This window comes from Hyperolius riggenbachi, chromosome 8 (genome assembly GCF_040937935.1).
Source record: "Hyperolius riggenbachi isolate aHypRig1 chromosome 8, aHypRig1.pri, whole genome shotgun sequence".
Taxonomy (NCBI): domain Eukaryota; kingdom Metazoa; phylum Chordata; class Amphibia; order Anura; family Hyperoliidae; genus Hyperolius; species Hyperolius riggenbachi.
Window position 1 is genome coordinate 269,922,459 of NC_090653.1, and position 20,655 is coordinate 269,943,113.

Sequence of the window (20,655 nt, forward strand, 5' to 3'; positions counted from 1 at the left end):
GGATAAGGTAAGGTGGGGGAGGGAAACGAGGTGGGGACAATACCCCAATACAGAAAGGTCATAAAGTCCAAAGGTGAGGGCCCGTGGAAAGGGTTTCCCCACTCATCAAAGAAAAAGAGAAGAGGCACCACTACAGAGGATCCCAGAGGGGAAGAGGGGCTGGCGGGCGAACCTCAAGACACGGACCGCTTCCCATTTTGAGTGACAGTGACCACATAGGGGACCCCCTTATAGGATGCATCCCAAAAGGTCAAACACAGGGGGGGGAGAGGGGAGGTGAAAAAAAGGGGGGTTAGGGTGCGGGATGCGCCCCCAGTTTGCACGGCTGGGGAGCTGCATCCGGCTGCTACCCATTGCCTGTTGTGCCACCTGTCTAACTTCGTGGCACCCTGATGTAGGTATTCAGGGCTGTTTATTTCAAAATCCCTCTCCTCCCCCATTTGTCATCTCAACAATGGTAGCCGACTATTGTCAGACGAGAGGTGTGTATTACACTATTTTTCTCATAAGCAGTCCATTAGAGGGACGCCCATCAGTCCAATCTGTCCCTTGAGGTTGGAAAATGGCAAGAAAAGTTGATACATACACCCGTGTAGATGGACCATAAGTCCTCCAAAGAAATTGGAGAGGCAACTTAAACTTATAGATATTGTTCCGGGTTTTTAGACAAAGGATGTGTCCCTAGGAGGGGGGTCCCAGGAGATTAAGGGTCAAGGAAACAGGACAACTCCAATCTGTCATTTAGGCCCAGTGGTCCCATTGCCTCTGTGCGTAAAATAACCCTTGACTCTCGTCTGGTTAATTCCTGGTCTCGATCACCCCCTCTTCGGGACGGAACTACATGTAAAAGGCCGGCGAATTTTAGGCATTCTGCTCTGCCCCCATGGGCCTCTCTAACATGTTTGATGAGTCGGGGACAGCCCTTCCCCGATTTTATTGATTTAAAATGTTCCCCCACCCTCTCCTTTAAGGGGCGAGTGGTTTTGCCCACATAAAAGAACTGACATGGGCAAAATACAACATAGGTGACAAAACCTGTCTGGCATGTGATGAATGCTCCTACCTCCCATTGGATCCCACCCAGACGGTAATTTGTGCCCTCCCACATGTGTCGACAATATTTACAGTTTCCACATCTGTGGTTGCCCTTAGGGCGTCTAATGGTTAGCCAGTTTTGAGTCTGTGGTGAGTGGAACTCACTTCTGGTCAGGGTGTCCCCTAAAGTTGGGGCTTTCCTGAAGGCTACCCTGGGTGGATCCGGGAACACCTTTTGCAGAGTGGGATCTCGAGTGATTATTGCCCAATTTCTCTTTATGGTTTGGGTCAATTTCCGCGACAAAGGAGTATAATCAAATGTGAAGGTGAAAGGATTCTTCCCTTTATTTTTGGTGGGTCTAGTGAGGAGGGAGGTACGGTCTCTTTTTCTAGCTTTATCTTGTGCCTCCTGAAGGGAATATTCGTCATAATTTCTGGCTTGTAGGCGTGCTGTCAATTCCTCTGCCTGTTTCTCAAAAGTGGCCAGATTAGAATTATTCCGTCTGAGGCGTAAGTACTGGCCGTATGGCAGGGAGGCCTTGACATGTTCCGGATGAAAACTGCTCCTGTGAAGGAGCGAGTTGACAGCCGTGGCCTTCCTGAACCCCTCACATGCCAACCTTGCTCCATCAGGCCTGATCTTCAGGTCCAAAAAGTTGATGGATTTATCGCTTATTTCAGAGGTAAAGCGCATGTTTATTGGGTTGTCATTGAGGAGGTCCATAAAGGCCTCGAATTCATCCGTACCTCCCCGCCACACGACCAGCACATCGTCCACATAGCGAGCCCACATTTCGATATTATGTCTGAATAAATTCTTTGGGCTTCTCACGTAATCCTCCTCCCAGGCCCCCAGGAACAGGCCCGCATAGGTACATGCCACAGAGGTCCCCATGGCCGTCCCGGAGGTCTGGTGGTACCACCTTCCATCGAAGAGGAACGCGTTATGCGTCAAGACGAAACTCAGACATTCACACAGGAAGTCTTTGTAACCTTCGTCTTTGTTCGTTTTATCCAAGAACCTACGGACCGCCTTAATTCCCTCGTCGTGGGGTATTCTGCTATAAAGACTTTCCACATCGATTGTGGCTAGTCTGTACCCTGGCCTCCATGTCACGCTTTCAACGAGGTTAATCGTGTCAAGCGTGTCTGCCAGGTAGGCCGGTACCCCAGATAATAAGGGACGTAATAGGTGGTCCAGGAACCGGGACAACCGTTCTGTCAACGAGCCGCACCCCGAGACGATGGGTCTTCCCGGGGGGGTTTTTGCGGACTTATGTAGCTTTGGAAGGTGGTACCACACAGGATAGCGGGGGGACAGGGGGAGTAGGTCGACCGCCAACCTCTGCGACATGTACCCTTTTTCCACTCCACGTCTAAGCAAAGTGCGTAGAGCGGACTGGTACCTGACCGTGGGGTTGCCACTCAACTTGGTATAATACTCCAAGTTGTTTAGTTGTCTGTGGGCTTCTCTGATGTAAAATTCAGTGGACATAATTACCACATTCCCCCCTTTGTCCGCCTGTTTTATCACCAGGTCGCGATGCTGTCTGAACCATCTGATGGCGATTCTGTCGGTCTGGCTTAAATTGCATGGGGCCCCCTCATAGCAGAGAGCTTTCATCTCAGCTGCGACCTGGTGAAGAAACTGGTCTATAGGCGAACCGGGGGGAATGGGTATGGAGCGTGTGGATTTACAAGCTCTGAAACTTCCGGGATCCCCAAGAGACAGGCTTTGTATGGGTCTCACCCTATCTGCCTCATCAGGACACCCTCCCTCCTCCCATAGCTCCTCCAATATCCGGAGTGCCTCTATCTCGGTGGCATCCCAGGTCACCTCGGGGCTAAACCCCAAAGTAGACATAGGATCTGCCTCCGATGTTGGGCCTCCATCACCTTGTCCTTGGAGCTCCTTAGATCCCTCCCCATGTTGGTAGAGCTGTTTGATCATCATTTTCCTTGTGGTTTTGTATAAATCAATGAAAAAATCCACATAGTCAAACCCCTGTGTGGGTGAAAAACCCAGTCCCTTTTGGAGTAAGGTGATGCAGAACTGGGGGATAATGGCATCGGTCAGGTTAACCACCTGAAGTTCGCCCCCTACAGGCAGCTGATCCGCCTCACTTTTTTCTTCTATTCCTTGATTCTCCTTCTCTTGATTTTGTTGCTTCCTTGCTGGTTCCTGGTGGCTGTCTGAGAGTCCCAGGTGACATTTTTCCTGGTGTCTTTTTCTTCCGCCTCGGCGGATTCTCCGCCTAAAGGGGTCGAAGGCACATGACTGTATCGGGGCCGGTTTTGCTGTAACTGAACAGCTTCTGTTACAAAAACGCTTTGAAAATCGCTCTGATCTGGCACTTTTCAGAGTGATTTTCCACTTTCCTATACGTGGGATGGAAGGTCTCACTTACCAAGAAAGGTTAGATAAACTGGGTTTATTTAGTCTAGAGAAAAGACGCCTTAGAGGGGATCTAATTAACATGTATAAATACATCAGAGGGCAATATAATAGCTTGGCGGATGAGCTTTTTGTCCCTAGGCCTTCTTAAAGGACTAGAGGACATGATCTGCGCATGGAGGAAAAACGTTTTAGCCATTTATTTAGGAAAGGGTTCTTTACAGTAAGAGTGATTAGGATGTGGGATGCATTGCCACAGGAAGTCGTTATGGCAAACTCTATACCTGCATTTAAAGGGGGCTTAGATGCTTTCCTTGCGTTGAAAGACATCCATGGCTACAATTACTAGGTAATGCCTAATGATGTTGATCCAGGGATTTTATCTGATTGCCATCTGGAGTCGGGAAGGAATTTTTCCCTTTAGGGACTAATTGGACCAAGCCTTGTAAGGGTTTTTCGCCTTCCTCTGGATCAACAGGGATATGTGAGGGAGCAGGCTCGTGTTGCACTTTATTTACTGATCGAATTTGATGGACGTATGCCTTTTTTCAACCCAAATAACTATGTAACTATGTAACATTGAGGCAGAATCACCACAGAAATCCGCAAAAATGCTGCAGGACCCGAGTTTGCATTTGGGGAAAAAACAAATCACTCTGGTGTGCACCATCCCATTGAAATACATTAGCCAAGCGGTTTTCAAACATGCTCAGAACTGCTCTTGGTGTACACCAGCCCTTAGACAGGCTAAACTCTCTAAAGACCTACAGGATGCATTTCTCTTTGTTTTCCTTCTGTTTTGTGCTAGCGTTCAGGTCCACTTTAAAAAAAATAAATTATAAAACTGAACATCGGCTTTAAATTCCTCTCCCCCCGCAAACTTCCCCCAAAACCACCTTTTGCCCTCCTGTCGACCACTCCACTCTGTGGAATGGTGCACAGATGATGTCATGCTGGCTGTGGGTCTCAGTGGTCTGGGCATGAGAGATGACTTCTGGGAAAGGGCACGGCACTTGCGTTACTCAATAACTGATGGAAGAAGAGAGGTGGCCGTAATGGCCACAGACCCTCCGCCAGTATATCCAACAACGAGGCGTCGTTTTCTCTAGTGACCTAGAGGCAAGCTTTTGAGCATGGTGATATGGGAGTGACATGGGGGTTCCTGGGATGCGAGGCAGGGATTTGTGGGAGGAGATAGAGTTAGTGACATTCGGAGACAAAGGGGTCGATTCATAAAGCATTACCACGTTCGGTAATGCAGAAAACAGCTGACTTTACTGAGCACTTAAGAAAATGTCAATTCATAAGAGCTGTTACCGCATGAAAAGCTGAGATTACCGAGCAGTGAGGTAAATTACCGACTTGTGCGGTAATTCCCTCAACATATCAGTAAGTGTCAATTCATAAAGGTCAGAACAGACAGTAATGGCACAGAAGAATACTGCCTGATAAGAAAGCGAAGTACAGTTGTGTTCAAAATTATTCAGCCCCCACTGAAATTGAGTGTTTTGGCCAGTTTGACATTGATTTTGATCATTTCGGTTCATCTTTTTTACAGATAAATCAAAGAGGCACTTGTAAGTCACACAAATATAACATAATATATATATAATGAAATAACCACATATATATAATATAATGAATATAATATATATATAATGAATATAATATATATAATGAAATAACCACAAATGTCTTTTCTGTGCTCACATTATTATCAGTTTTATTCAACCCCCAAGTGACATTCATTCTTAGTACTTAGTACAACATCCTTTTCCAGTTATAACCGCTTTTAAACGTGACGCATCGCTTGACACAAGTGTCTTGCAGCGATCTATGGGTATCTTAGCCCATTCTTCATGGACAAAAGCCTCCAGTTCAGTCACATTCTTAGGCTTGCGCGCTGCAACTGCTTTCTTTAGGTCCCACCTGAGGTTCTCAATCGGATTTAAGTCTGGTGACCGCGATGGCCACTCCAAAATGTTCCAGCCTTTAATCAGCTCTAGTGGACTTAGAGATATGCTTGGGATGTACTGTTGAAAGGTCCAACGTCTCCCAAGCCTCAGGTTTGTGATGGACTGCATCACATTTTCATCCAATATCTCTTGGTACTGAAGAGAATTCATGGTACTTTGCACACGCTGAAGCTTCCCTGTACCTGCAGAAGCAAAACAACCCAAAAGCATGATTGACACCCCCCCCCCCCCCCCCCCGCCATGCTTCTTTTCTTCATAGGCCTTGTTCTTCCTCCTCCAAACATAGCGTTGATCCAAGGGCCCAAACAGTTCTAGTTTTGCTTCATCAGTCCACAGAACACTACCACAAAAATTTTGGAATAGTGTTCTGTGGACCGATGAAACAAAATTAGAACCCCCGAAGCCCTGTCACTCCTCCAACTTTGTGAATTGTTGTGTCTCAGGGGCTGAAGCATAGACCTGGCTGTAGATATCCTATTTGTCTTTAATACGTCTAGGTTATAAATACAATTATCCTTTAAGGAGGTCAGCATGGCAGCCTTCACATTTTTGTGACAGGCGTAGTTTATCTAGCTCCGCCACGCACAGTCCAGAGTATCCATTCTTCTTTCAGCGCGCATTAAACAGCCGGTGATGAGCCGACGCATAAATATATCTGAGCGCATAGACAAAGTTGCAGAAAAATGCAGCGTTATACATTCATGCCACACAGGGCAGAGTCACATCAGCGTTTTTTAAAGTGATGAATCTCCGCAGCATTGCAGCGTGAGGAATGACTGATTTATGGCGTGATTATTTCTGATACAGATTCCCCCGCTCCCGCGTCACTTTCAGCATCTTTATCTTTCAGTGCATGCTCTGCTCTGTCATTGCCCGAGGCTGCCGTACACATGCAATGTTTCTAGCCAGACGCACTAAAACAATCACACTTTGCTAATGAGGTATTATTGGAAAGTAAAAAAAAAATGAATATCCATAAAAGGATAAAAATACTTCTATTGTAAATACAAAGATCAGCCTCAAATTGCCCAGTAAACAGTGGAAGGGCAGCACAATGGCAAAGGCTTAAAGAGAACCAGAGATGAAGCACCCTCATGTATTTTACCATATATATCAATGGGAACATGACAGTAAACACCTACCCTGCTCTTTGTTTCATTCTTATCTGCTAAATCTGCCTGTTATCAGCTCTGATAAGAATTCCTGACTGAGCATTCATTCTAGCTTTGCCCTGTAATGATTATAGCTGAGTCCGTCTTCTGTGATGTCTTTTCAAGCCCAACCCCGCCCTCTCCTGGCTCAGCTCCTGCTACGAGGATACATAGCAAGAAAGTAAAGCCACAAGGGGGCAGACTTGGACTTGAAAAGACATCACAGAAGACTAATGCTGGGCATACACGGCAGCTTCTTCCTTATCAATCGAGCCACTGATGGCTCGATTGATAATATCCGACGTGTCCGATCACCGCGGCGGATCAATTCTGCGCTTGATCCCCGCGGGCGGACAATAGAAAAAAACGAGCGGCAGATAAGAATCGCCCTCGGGGACGAGCGGGAATCGACCCATGCGCCTGCGGGGACGCGCCGGCATCGAGCCAGCGGCTCCATTCCGGTCCTTAAACGCACCATGTATGCCCAGCATTACTCAGCTATATTCCGGTGAAAGCTAGACTGAATGCTCAGTCTGGGATTCTTATCAGAGCTGATAACAGGCAGATTTAGCAGAGAAGAATGAAACAGAGAGCAGGGTAGGTGTTTACTATCACGTTCCCACTGATATATATGGTAAAATACATGAGGGTGCTTCGTCTCTGGTTCATATGGATGCTTTGCGGGCAGTAAATGCAGCATTTTGGGTGACAGGCAAAAGCAACGTTTTTAGGGATCGAGCGCTGTCCCATTTAAGTGAATGGTGGCGTATAGTACAAGCTTTTGCAGGTTTTCATGAAAGCCTGCCTGTCAGTAGATCCCGGCGCCTCGTCTCAAAAGCAACATGCAGCTTAGAAAAAGTTGTTTGCTGGCGTTGCGTTTGAATGCCAACAAAAGCCACTGAAAGCCAACAAAAGCCTGTAATCTGCTTCCTGCAGACACAAATCCCAGACTTTTCCTGCAAAAGCCAAGAAAACGCAGCACACCGAAAGCCATTAAAAGCCTTCAAAAGACATTAAACGCTTAGCTGTTAAGCGCTGATGTTCTTAAAAAAAAAAAAAAGACAGCGTTTCAACGAGAAGCTGAGCAGAAGCCCGTGTGAACCAGCCCTAACATGCACGTGTTTTGTCACTTGTAATGATTGTTGCCGATTGTCTTGGGGACAGTTTAGTAATGATCATTGTTAGGACATGCTGTTAGGCTCTCTGCCAAGCACCACATTTCTTTGGAGAGAGAAAAGAAATACACAAAATCTGACTTTAACTATAACCACAATTATTAACCTGAAGGAGGAGACTAATATATTAAAAATAGAACTTTTAATCAAAAATCCTTAAAATCTGTTTAGCTCTGATAAACGTGTAAAGTTTAATGTATTATTGATCCACAGGTACACGTGTCAATTCTGCTCAAGGGATCAGCCCTTCACTCACTTGCTAATGATACTATTGATAACACAGAAAAGAGCCACACCACCAACTCAACATGTTTCACCCCCTCAAATGGGGCTTCATCAGGGGAAAAGTGGCTAGTGATAAAGTGTTGGTGCAATAGATACATTGAATATACATTTCAAGCAAGGAAAACTACAAACAGCCTTTTGGCTCTATCCGCAGCTATAGAGCTACTGATAGAGCTGAAAGGTTTTTCTGTTTGTTTTCATGTTTAAAATGTATATGTAATATTTATACTGTACCAAAACTTAGACACAAAAAATGCTGTCTTTCTCCGAGCTGTTAAACTCCTAAATACAAGTCCTACTGCCAAATCCACCAATCTATCTCATTCATTCTGTAATTCTACTGGATTTTTCCACATCAGTGTGTCCGCTTATCTGTAATACTTTTTGGCAGGGCCATGGCCTGGACAATATCCTGTCTGTGAGCCTTGTTGCTTTGTGGGAAATATCCCTCTGTGTGTGTATGTATCTATACATCATATATACATATAACAATTTTTCCCCCCACACACAACCTGTTTTAGCCTATCACATTGTTAGTGGGTGTGTTTATAGATAATGCCATGTGGTTCTGTCTGTTTTTTTCCCCTTGTCTGCCAGCAGTAAAGATGATGACCTGTAGGGACACGGTGGGTTAAAGCAGTAGGATTAGCCATACTATGCCAGGGGGAAAAAAACACATATATAAGTAGATAAATACTTGATCTACTTGCATAACACATGTATTGTACTGTCCACGTTTTGATTTCAGTGAATGTTATATAGTAAATTATGAGAATTCTGTTCCTGGTGGGTGCCATGTCTTTTGCCCACAGTTAAGGCTAACTCGTGATGTCATTTCTGCCCTTTACTTTTTTTCTTGTCTCCTCCAATCGCTGCGTTGCCTCAGCCTTGCTTGTAAACACAAGTGAGTAGGGGATTGGGTTTCAGATAAGCAGCTGGCAGGGAAATAAAGGAAAGAGGAGGAATAGATTATAGATAAAAAGAACCCACAGCATGCAATTCTTTGGCACCGACTACTAAAGGGCCAGTGTTTCCTTAAGTATGTGATAACTCCAAATCATAACAGCAGAAAATGTTTTGCAAGTTTTGAATGCAGCATTAGCATCTTTATCACTTAAAGGGACACTTAAGTCAAACAAAAAAAATGAGTTTTACTCACTCAGGGCTTCCAATAGCCCCCTGCAGCTGTCCGGTGCCCTCGCCATCTCCCTCCGATCCTCCTGGCCCCGCCGGCAGCCACTTCCTGTTTCGGTGACAGGAGCTGACAGGCTGGGGACGCGAGTGACTCTTCGCGTTCCCAGACACATTAGCACCCTCTATGCTGCTATATGGTATATAATATATGCTATAGCAGCATAGATGGCGCTATTGTGGCCAGGAATGCGAAGAATCACTCGCGTCCCCAGCCTGTCAGCTCCTGTCACCGAAACAGGAAGTGGCTGCCGGCGGGGCCAGGAGGATCGGAGGGAGATGGCGAGGGCACTGGACAGCTGCATCGGGCTATTGGACGCCCCAGGTGAGTAAAACTCATTTTTTTGTTTGACTTAAGTGTCCCTTTAATACACTCAGACCAGTTGCTGTTGAAATTTGATTTTTATGGTGACGATACCGCTTTAAACAATATGAGCAAATTACACAGCAAATATCAATTATTTCTTGATCTCTCGTCTATTTTTTTATTTCTCACTTTGCACTGTATTGATTTATTTTCCCCCTACTGCTATATTTTGGTAAAGTTCCTCTGTCACTGTGCTGCTGTGAGCTTGTCTATACCAAACGCAATTCCGGTGCCGCCCCCGTCGTACTTGGCGAATAAAGTCGATTCTGATTTTGATCAGTTAGCTGGCAACTACCTAATTAACTAGCTACAACTTTCTTTGATTTGCTCCTAATTTGAGTGGTGTGAATACAAGGCTGCTCTAATGAGGGAGGCTCTGATGGGAGGGAGTATATTGAAGGGGGCACTAAAGGGAATGCTATATTGAGGGAGGCAGCACAATGGAGCACTAATGGGAGCGCTGTAATGGGATGGGGGGGGCGCCATTCCCCAGCCTACCAGCAGGCAGACGTATGTCAGTGTGCTGCACTTGCAGAAATGCACATTAATGTCTTCACTGGGGATGGAGGCTTCCTGGAGCTGGTTATTAAATTCTCAGGATGAAGCACCTGGCTCACTTCTCTTCTCATCTGTGGCTCTGGAGCACAAACGTTCAGGATACACATAAACCCTCCTGCTCTGTGCATTAAAGGACAAAGCTAATTGGTTAATTGTAGCTTAATTAAAGAGATCTCTAAACTGCGACCTGTCAGCGTCAAATGCTAATCTCTGCCCTGTGCGGCAGCATGCAGGAAATTTAATTAAAGCTGTAAACGCCACAACCCTGGGTGGGAGCGGTTTGTAAAAAATATTTTGACAGCCTGAAAATGGGTATCACCAATAATAGACGAAACAGGAAGGTTTCTAGCAAGGGGTGAGTTATCTGCACTAAACTGATTGATTTCAGGAATGGGCACTTTATAACGGGAAAAACAGTGAAAGGACACCCGAGGTGACATGATGAGATAGACATGTGCACTCAGGCCTGGTGCACACCAAAACCCTCTAGCAGATCCGCAAAATGCTAGCAGATTTTGAAACGCTTTTTCTTATTTTTCTGTAGCGTTTCAGCTAGCATTTTGCGGTTTTGTGAAGCGTTTTTGGTGTAGTAGATTTCATGTATTGTTACAGTAAAGCTGTTACTGAACAGCTACTGTAACAAAAACCGCCTGGCAAACCGCTTTGAAGTGCCGTTTTTCAGAGCGGTTTGCGGTTTTCCTATACTTAACATTGGAGGCAGAAACGTCTCCGCAATCCAAAATCTGCAGCAGCCCGGGAGTATGCGTTTCTGCAAAACGCCTCCCGCTCTGGTGTGCACCACCCCATTGAAATACATTACCCTAGCGGATCCGCACCCGCAAGCAGATCGCAAACAGCAGCGGAAACGCTCCGGTGTGCACTAGGCCATACAGTGCCTAGCACACAAATAACTATGCTGTGTTCCTTTTTTTTCTTTCTCCGCCTGAAAGAGTTAAATATCAGGTATGTAAGTGGCTGACTCAGTCCTGACTCAGACAGGAAGTGACTACGGTGTGACCCTCACTGATAAGAAATTCCAACTATAAAACACTTACCTAGCAGAAAATGGCTTCTGAGAGCAGGGAAGAGATAAAGGGTCAATAGTTTATAGATTTTAGCTCTGGCATACTTCAATGAATGTGTCATTGAGCAAAAACAATAAAACTGTTAAAACTTAAAAAGTAGATTTAAACATAAAATAAAACTGTGGAATAGCTTAAAAAGTCATTGTTAGGAGAAGGAAGATAGATACAATTGCTTATTTCATTAGTTTATTTTCGCCTCGGGTGTCATTTAAAGCAAACCTAAACTGAAAATGAAAAACCATAATAAACATAAACACGTCATACTTACCTCCCCTGTAGTCCACTCATCAATTTCTTTCTCCTCTCCCATGTCCTGTTTGTTCACTGTGATCAATGGAATTCTCCATGCTCCATTTTTAAATAGCCTTTACCCCACAGCTTTCTGGTCAGCGCACTGTTAAACTTTAATATCGCCGACTTGAGCGATAGGGAAACATGGGCATTACCTTGCACATCAGTTGTCCTTTCAGTTATAACTGACAGCAACTGGTGGAAAAGGGCCCTAAGGCTTCCAGGTCTGACTAGATCTAGTCAGAACTGGAAGGAATCATTATTAGAAGAAAACTGTGAGCTTCTGAGAGGAACCGACGGCGAGGTAAGTATGTAACATTCATTTGCAGGCGCATCGTGATTATTGTAAATCATTTTACTCTGTTCAGGTTCCCTTTAAAGGGAACCCGAGGTGAGAAACTAATGGAGGCTGCCATATTTATTTCCTTTTAAGCAATACCAGTTGCCTGCCTGTCCTGCTGAATTTTCAGGCATCAGTAGTGTCTGAATGATACACCTGAAACAAGCATGTGGCAAATGCATTCAAACTTAAAGTAAACTGGAAACAACGAAAGGAAAAAGATGTTATACTTACCTGGGGCTTCCTCCAGCCCCCTTTGGTCCGATAGCTCCCTCCGTGTCGGTCTGATCCCCTCGGTTGCACTGCTATGGAGTCCGCGATTTAGCCGGGTTGCGGGTCACTGCACATGCGCAGTCCCGGCCACCAAGACCATGAGCACTAATATTGTTAATCACAAATGATCGTTGGCACAAGTACACGTGCGCAACTCTTCTGTATACACTTTGAATAATCACCCCCATGCACCAGGCATCCTCCCCTACTAATGCTGTATGTACCCTATAGTAATAATAATCCCTTCATTTGTATTGCACTTTTCCCTGTAGAGCTGCAGCCACTAAGGGCACCCTACAGTGTTTGGGAGTCTTGCCTTGAACTCCTTACTGAATAGGTACTTACCTTAGCCACGATTGGAACCCTGGTCTCCCATTGGCAGAGCCCTTAACCAGTCTGTACGATGCCGGGAATGATCACGTTGTTGCAGCATGTATAGTATTTTTACGTTCACATCACTCGCAGATGGCGTTTGGTTATCAGGACGCTTCACCCTTTACCTCCTATCACGCGTGCTCATCCACCTTCTGACGGACTCACTGCACAAATTTCAGTTTGGCTCCAATACAAGGACTTCATTATCTCTTAGTGACAGATAAAGACGGAGCCGGTGTCCCTCAAATTATACATAATTCATCTCCCTCTCACTCGGCTCCAAAGAAGAGTTTGAGAATTAAGTCTTCGGTGATCTTCTGAGGAAGCTTTGATATCTGACCTGTATAACTTGACAAAGTGGGAAAAGTAGTAATGCGCTCTAATTGTTCTTTATAGTTTGACCTTTGTAGCTTTGCACCATTTCCCTTTATTCTCTACATTCAAATTGTGAAAGAAAACAACGAACGAGGCATAAGGATAACTTCACCGGGTACCCTGTGATGCGTACAGGCAAAATGGACGTCAGAGATAACCGCTAGTAGAATATTCTACTATCAGACAGTTTTCATTACAATCTTGAATAATAATCCTATTATCACATGAGCCCTCCCTTTATAGATGCCTAACCGACCCCCTCCAACCAATGCCTAACCAACCCCCTGCCACTGCCAGACACACTCCCCAACCAATACCTAACCAACTACCAACTAAACCCCCCCCCCCCCCCCGATGCCTACCCCTAACAAGCCCCCGACCCATGCCTTACCTTTACTACTTGAGGACCGCGGTCTTAAACCCCCCTAGTGACCAGGCCTTTTTTTACTATTAGGGCCACTGCAGCATTAAGGGCTCACTGCCGTACAACCACAACTCAGCACACAAGTGATTCTCCCCCCCCCCCTTTTCTGCCCACCAACAGAGCTTTCCGTTGGTGGGCTATGATTGCTCCTAGGATGTTACATTTTTTTTAAAATAAATATTTATTGTATTTTTTTTTATTAAAACATTTTACTACTATTTTTTTTCCCAACTCCACCCTCCCTCCCCCCCACCAGCCAATCCTAGCGATAGGCTCTCGTAGACATCAGCCTATGAGAGCCGATCACTTTCACACGGCTGTCACCAGTACAGCGCTGTACTATGTAAATAGATGGCAATCGCCGCTGGGAGGCTGAGGACAGAGCAGAGCTCCGTCATTCCAGTGGGGACGCGCGCGCATCGGCTTGCACTATCCCCTGCAATCTCCGCCCCTAGCACTTCACGCCAATCGGTATGGAGTGGTCCGGGGGCTACCGCTGCGTTCACGCCGTGGAGCGGTCGGCAAGCATTTAAATTGGACCTGAACTCTTGCACAGGACAGAAGGAAAACATAGAGAATTGCACCCTGTATGTATTTAGAGAGTTTAGCCTTTCTAATCCCCCCTCATCTGTGACTAATCACAACTGTAATTTGATTTGTCCGCTATATCAGCTGGCTGCCTTGGCAGAGCAGCTAATTTTTAAACACAGGATGTTAGCAATATGTCTGCTTCCATGAAAGCAGGAAGTAGACACACTGCAAACTTATTGCAGGATTTGTATCGGCTGTAACAAAGAAATGTTTTTTCTTTAAAGGTTATTATACTGTTGCTTATCTTTTCGAGCAGAGAGGAAGTTCTGAGTTCAGGTCCGCTTTAACAGCTGTTTGTAGCCGCAGTTTTTATAGCGGACTGTCCCCACACCCGGTAGTTTAGCTGGCGCCTCAAGTGCCCAGATCTCCCCTTATAGCCGCAATTTGCATGGTCGCCTATGGCGCCACCCTAACCTTTCGAGCACCCAAATTTCGGGTTACCCCTTGTGACACCTCTCTTCGACTTGCAATAGCGACATGTCCAGTTCATACCCTGTGACACCTCTCTTAGTCCTGCAATGGACACTGTTCAGACCTTGCACTGATGAAAGCGTCAATAGCCTGAAACAGCTGTCAGCAGGTTGGAACATATGGCTAAGCTGTAGGCCTGCTCTCCGCCAATAGTTCTGGATGTATGCCAGGCTGTTGAAGGACGTAAAGAAATGATATCCATACGTATTGACGGTCCTGACAGCTTTTACCTTTGCTGTTACTGTACAGTACAGTATTGCACCGTGATAGCTTTCAGTTAAGGCACAAAGATTGGCTCGAAACGTTTTGCTCATTTAAATGTGAAAACCTGTACCTACCCTGATGCAAGGCGACAAATCTGTACCTTTACATTCCATAATCAGAATCTCAGCCTGGTTGATGTGAGAGCTGCACTGAGCCACTGCAGCGACTAGATCCCTGTTCTCCCTTTCCAGTAGGCCTACCGCCAATAGGCGTCGGGAAGGTGGTAGCTCCAGGACCGCCTAACGCCAGAAGGCGTTGAGTGGTGGACAGAGATTAACGGGCATGGCGAGCTCAATCACCGCTTTAGTTACGAAGCTCCACTCCAAGATCGGCTTTTACAAGGAAAAAATGGCGCTTTTTCCTATATACAGCGCTGCGATCTATGCACAAAGCTATATGGGGACAGCTTTGTGACAAAGCTGTCCCCTCGAGTGACCCACAATGTGATCCCTATGAGAGGTGATCGTTGGTTGGATCTCGGGGGGAGGGTGGATGTAAATAATTGAAAAATAAAGAAATGTAATAATAAAAATATAATAAAATTAATTTAAAAAAAGACGATGCCACCAACAGAAAGCTCTTTTGGTGGCAAGAAAAGGAGGTAACATTCATTTGGGTGCAGCACACCGTTAAAGCTGCAGTGTGCTGAATTGTAAAAAATAGCCTGGCCACTAGGGGGGTGTTAGCCTGTGGTCCTCAAGTGGGGAATCTGAAGTGAAAATAAACTTATGATAAAGATAATGAATTGTATGTGTAGTACAGAAAAAGAACATTAGTAGCAGAGATGAGTCTCATATTGTTTCCAATACAGGAAGAGTTAAGAATCGTCACTTGTTATGTATGCAAAAGAGCTTCTTTGAGCTCTCTGGGTCCCAGTTTTCTGGAGCACTTACCCGTATATACGCGCATATAAGCCGACCCGCGTATAAGCCGAAGTACCCACTTTTCCCTCAGAAACTAGGACAAAGTGATTGACTCGCATATAATCCCCCTACCCAGAATAGCCCCATCCATAGTAGCCTGATGTGCCCCCAGTGCAAGTCAGCCCCTCTCCTCGTAGCCAGATGTGCCCCAAGGATGATACAGCTGTATTTCAAGACGCTACTAGATGGCATCATTGATATGAGAGACAACGATTGCCACAAAGGAAGAACACCTGATCATTGAACCACTGACATGTCGCTTGCATGCTCTACTCCACAAGCCAGGGGACACAGGTAATCTTGAGCAGTGCACTCTGCACACCATGTTGCAGGGGATGGGCACAGCAGGGAGCCAGCTGGCAAGAGCAAGTTAACCAGTGCACAATCCCAAAACTCCTCTGCCAGTAACAAAACCTACTCAACCATCCGTTCTGCTCCACTGACCCGCATATAAGCAGAGGGGGTAACTTTTTAGCACATTTTTTGTGCTGAAATATTAGGCTTATATGCGAGTATAAACAGTATGTATCAAAGAAACAGTCAGAGACAGATTTATATAAGAATTTTACTGTGGGATATTTGAAAGGGCCATTGTGTGGCTTGTAATTGCAAATATGACAGAATGATGCAATGTTATTAAAACAAAGCTATTTATCTAAACATTTTAATTTGAGACTCTTTCCCTCGCTACTAATGTTGTATTACTTATCCGTACTACACATGCCTATCATTACATCATAAGTTGTTTTGTTTTTTCACTTCAGTGCCTCTTTGACAATCATATGTAATTTCTTGTACTGGTTTGTGCAGCGCTGCGGTTTCCCGCAGTGCTTTAGAGAAGCGTGAAACGCTGACATCATTCTGTGTTCCTGAAAGAGCTTTCAACCTAACATCTGCACGGCGCTCATACACGTGCCCAGGGACCCCCGCCGTGCAAGCCAATAAAAGGGAATGTATAGTGTATACACAATGTTTTATTCAGCTCATGCTACAGAGACCGGCTTATAAAGATCTGACAACAGATCGCCACCAGGTTTAATATTTCTTAAAAATCTGATCATTGTTTTTATATAATGCTGGATTTATAAACCGGTGAGACAGAGATTTAACCCTTATTGGCAAGAGTATTGCAAAGCAGCATCAATACAATTGTTGGAAGACCAGCTGATACTTGTTCATCCATGAGCTTTATTCTTGTTATCGGTCCTCCGCCTCCTTTTCCTGACTGGTCTCTTTTCTCTTGTCGCATTTTACTCATCTGGGACCTTTATAAAGCATTATTGTGTTTAGTTCTCTTTGGTGTTTCCTGACTTGAGTCTCTTTTCTGCTGTATTATTCAGCCATGTTAACATCCTTTAGTTCATATAAACTATCGAGTAACACAGCTGAACTTGTTGTCCACTCCTCCCCCCTTTCTCATGTTGACTCATACTGTCTAATTGAAGAGAAGACAGCATGACTCGTCAGAAGAGAGGCAGTGAAGAGTGGTTACATACATGGGAATCAGTAACAAGTTTGAGTGACCTGACGGATTTTTTCACATGCTTGGATGGCACAGTAACAAAAGCATTTAGGGTAATAAACAGCTTTGCTTTCATTTTAAACCAAATATAGGTGAGTGGACAGTGGCCCAATCTGGCAAATAATTGATCGCTCCTCAAATAGAAATCCATTCAACAGCACCACTGCGAAACTGGCACCTATGTTAAAGAGGAAATGTAGTGAAAATAACAATGAAAAAAATTGCTTATTTTTTACAATATATTAATTTATAGATTATTTAGGCTGTTTGCCTAATGTAAAATCCCCCACCCCTTCCGCTGATCTATTCAAGAGAAGGTAAAGATTTCTTGTGGGAAAGGGGCTATCGGCTACTGATTGGGATGAAGTTCAAGCCCTGGTTAAAGAGAATCTGTGCTGTCCGATTTGTACAGTAAAAAACATACCAATCGAGTCACTGTGATCTCCTGGATCCCTCTTTGCCGTTTCCACCTCTCCCCGCCGTGATCCTGACTTTTAGTCACCAGTTTTAGGCAGTGTTTGCAAACTAAAAACATGGCCGCTGACCAGGAAGTGATGTTTGTGAATATATATTTATATATCATGTTACAGTATACTACAAGTTTTTATTAAATAGTGAATTATCTGCCCTCCAGTCAGGTATTCTCAACGTTTCTCAGCATGGGCAACTCCCTCCCCCCTCAGACAAGCTGAAATTTATAGCAGAGACCCTGTCTGTGACTAATAAACATAGCATACACACAGAGCCTGCAGGGGGCGTGCATAACTTCTCCCTATCACAGCAGAGGCAGTGCATTCCTCCCTGGATTGACAAAGCTTGACAAAGAAAAGAAGAATAGATATATTACAGAGACAGTGCAACTAGAAAAGGCTGCGGTAATCCAGAGCACATTAGAACAGGTATAGGAACTTCTAGGATATAAGACATAATGCTGAAAATGTTGTTACAGGGTCTCTTCAAAGTTACTCATTTATAGCTGCGATTTGCAACTGTTATGGGTAAATAGCTGACGTCGGCGCAGCTCGCTATTTTATTGGGAGCCTCCAGCACCCAAATTTCCCGTTCTAGCAGCTATTCCCATGTGACATCCATGGTGACTGATAAAATACAAACTGCGGCGAAGATGGCTGGCGGGCCTTAAGGACAGGCATCATTGGGAAAGGGGGGGTAGGGGGTCGGTTTGGTTTAGGTATCGTCGGGGGATGGGGATGTCTGTTACGGTTAGTTATTGGTTGAGGTAACGGTTTGAGGGCAGATTTGATTTTAAGTGGTTGAATCTGGCAAAAACTGGTCTTGTTTATAGGCTACTTTTTCTTTTGATGCCGTGGGTCACCTACTGTGTAATTAAAAGTCAATACTGAGTCATTTCTTTACTAAAAAACTAAAAACTAAAAACTGCTGCGTTCCGTCCACTGAATCAAAAGCTACTTTTAAAATCCATTTCCGCTTGCTGTAATCTGCCTGTATGTTTTTGGAGTGAGGGATGTAACCAGGACAACAGAACACAAGCGGCGAAACACAAAGAGATGGCGTCCCTGCTGGGAACTGAACCGAGTGCCCCGGTGTAGCACGATGTGACATCTTTGCTTAGTGGTGCATAACAGATTTATCTGCTCAGGAGCTCATTCTGCATTTGCCTCTTGGACTTTGCAGCATTTCTCAGGAAGCCTTTTATTCCTCCAAACGCTCAGACTGCAATCAATACCAGATTCCGCGCCGGCTGCAATGTATGCCGCAGCCGACAGTTTGGATAATCCCTTTCAGAGATAACCAGCTCAGATCATTTCCATGATAGAGTGTATTCGGCCCTGAACTCCCGATCGTTATGATCGTTATAGGTCACACTTGCTGCAGCGGGTGCGAGGCGCGGTCGGAACACACCGTAGGGAGGAAGTGGAGGAGGCTATTGCTTATGTGTACTGAACGTGTGTCTATCTTAAAGGGATACTGTAGGGGGGTCGGGGGAAAATGAGTTGAACTTACCCGGGGCTTCTAAAGGTCCCCCGCAGACATCCTGTGTTGGCGCAGCCACTCACTGATGCTCCGGCCCCGCCTCCGGGTAACTTCTGGAATTTCAGACTTTAAAGTATGAAAACCACTGCGCCTGCGTTGCCGTGTCCTCGATCCCGCTGATGTCATCAAGAGCGCACAGCGCCGGCCCAGTATGGTCTGTGTCTGCGCAGTACACTCCTGGTGACATCAGCGGGAGCGAGGACACGCGCGTGCAGGCGCAGTGGTTTTCTGACTTTAAAGTCAGAAATTCCAGAAGTTAACTGGAGGCGGAGCCAGAGCATCGGGGAGTGGCTGCGCCAACACAGGATGTCTGCGGGGGACCATTAGAAGCCCCGGGTAAGTTCAGCTCATTTTCCCCCGACCCCCCTACAGTATCCCTTTAAAGCAAACCTGATGCGAAAATAAACTTGTGTGATCATAAATTGTATGTGTAGTACAGCTAAGAAGAAGCAAAGAAAAGAGTCTCATATTTTTTTCCAGTACAGGAAGAATAAACGAAAACTTTAGTTGTTATCTATGCAAAAGAGCTTCTCTGAGCTATCCTACCCACTGGGTCCAATACAGTCCTGTTTTCTAAAGCTCTTGAACAGCCAAGAAACAGTGAGAGACAGCTTGAGATAAGGTTTTACGCTGGAAAGTTCAAAGGGTCATTATTTCTGCTTTGTTTTATAGCTTAAAGCGGATCTGAACTCTGAATGTCCTCTCTGCTCTAAAAGATACACAAAAGCATAATAACCTTTAAACCAAAAAAATTTGTTACAGCTGATACAAATCCTATAATAAATCTGCACAGTTTCTACTTCCTGATTCATGGAAGCCGTCATATTATTTACAGCCTGTGCTTTCAAATGGGCTTATCTGCCATGGCAGTCATGTGACACAGGAGAGAGATCAAAATACAATTTGTGATTAGACACAAATGAGGGAGATTAGACAGGCTAAACTCTCTAAATACATACAGGGTGCATTTCTCTGTGTTTTCTCTCTGTCCTGTGCAAGAGTCCAGGTCCACTTTAAAAGACAGAGTGTGGTTTAAGGCTACTTTCCCACCAGGACGTTGCGTTTTAGGGGACGTTATGGTCGCATAACGTGCCCCTAACGCAACGCCTGGCGGTGCTGGATGTGGATGTCAGACTGATCCGCGTTGTGCAGCTCACTCTGGCGTCCGTGATGCGCACTCTTGGACGCATGCGGCATCACGTGGTCCCGCCAGCCAATCGCAGCACAGAGCGGCCGCTCCAGGAAGTAAACACTGCACACGTCACACCGTGCAGTGAATATTAATTAGCCATGTGCCTGGCCGCTCTCCCCTCCTCCCCAACATTACAGCGCATGTGCAAGCAGTCTAACGCGGCTTAGCCACGTATAAAGTACTGCATGCAGTATGTTCTGTTATGGCGCAGCATTACTGAGTAACGCAACGTGGGCACTGTGAACAGCCCATTGATTTTTCATTGCTGTGCGGTGGGCTGTGTTACAGGCTGCTCTAACGTGCGCCTGTAACTTCTAACTGTGAAACCAGCCTTAAAACTGCAAATGTGACAGTATGATGTAATGTTCTAAAAAAAAAAAAAA

At 45.3% G+C, this 20,655-nt stretch overlaps 1 protein-coding gene across 2 annotated transcripts in view; it reads left to right on the forward strand.

Moving 5' to 3' along the window:
• ABL1 (ABL proto-oncogene 1, non-receptor tyrosine kinase) overlaps positions 1–20,655 on the forward strand; it is a 388,171-nt gene that overhangs the window by 340,808 nt on the left and 26,708 nt on the right. The window lies entirely within an intron of this gene.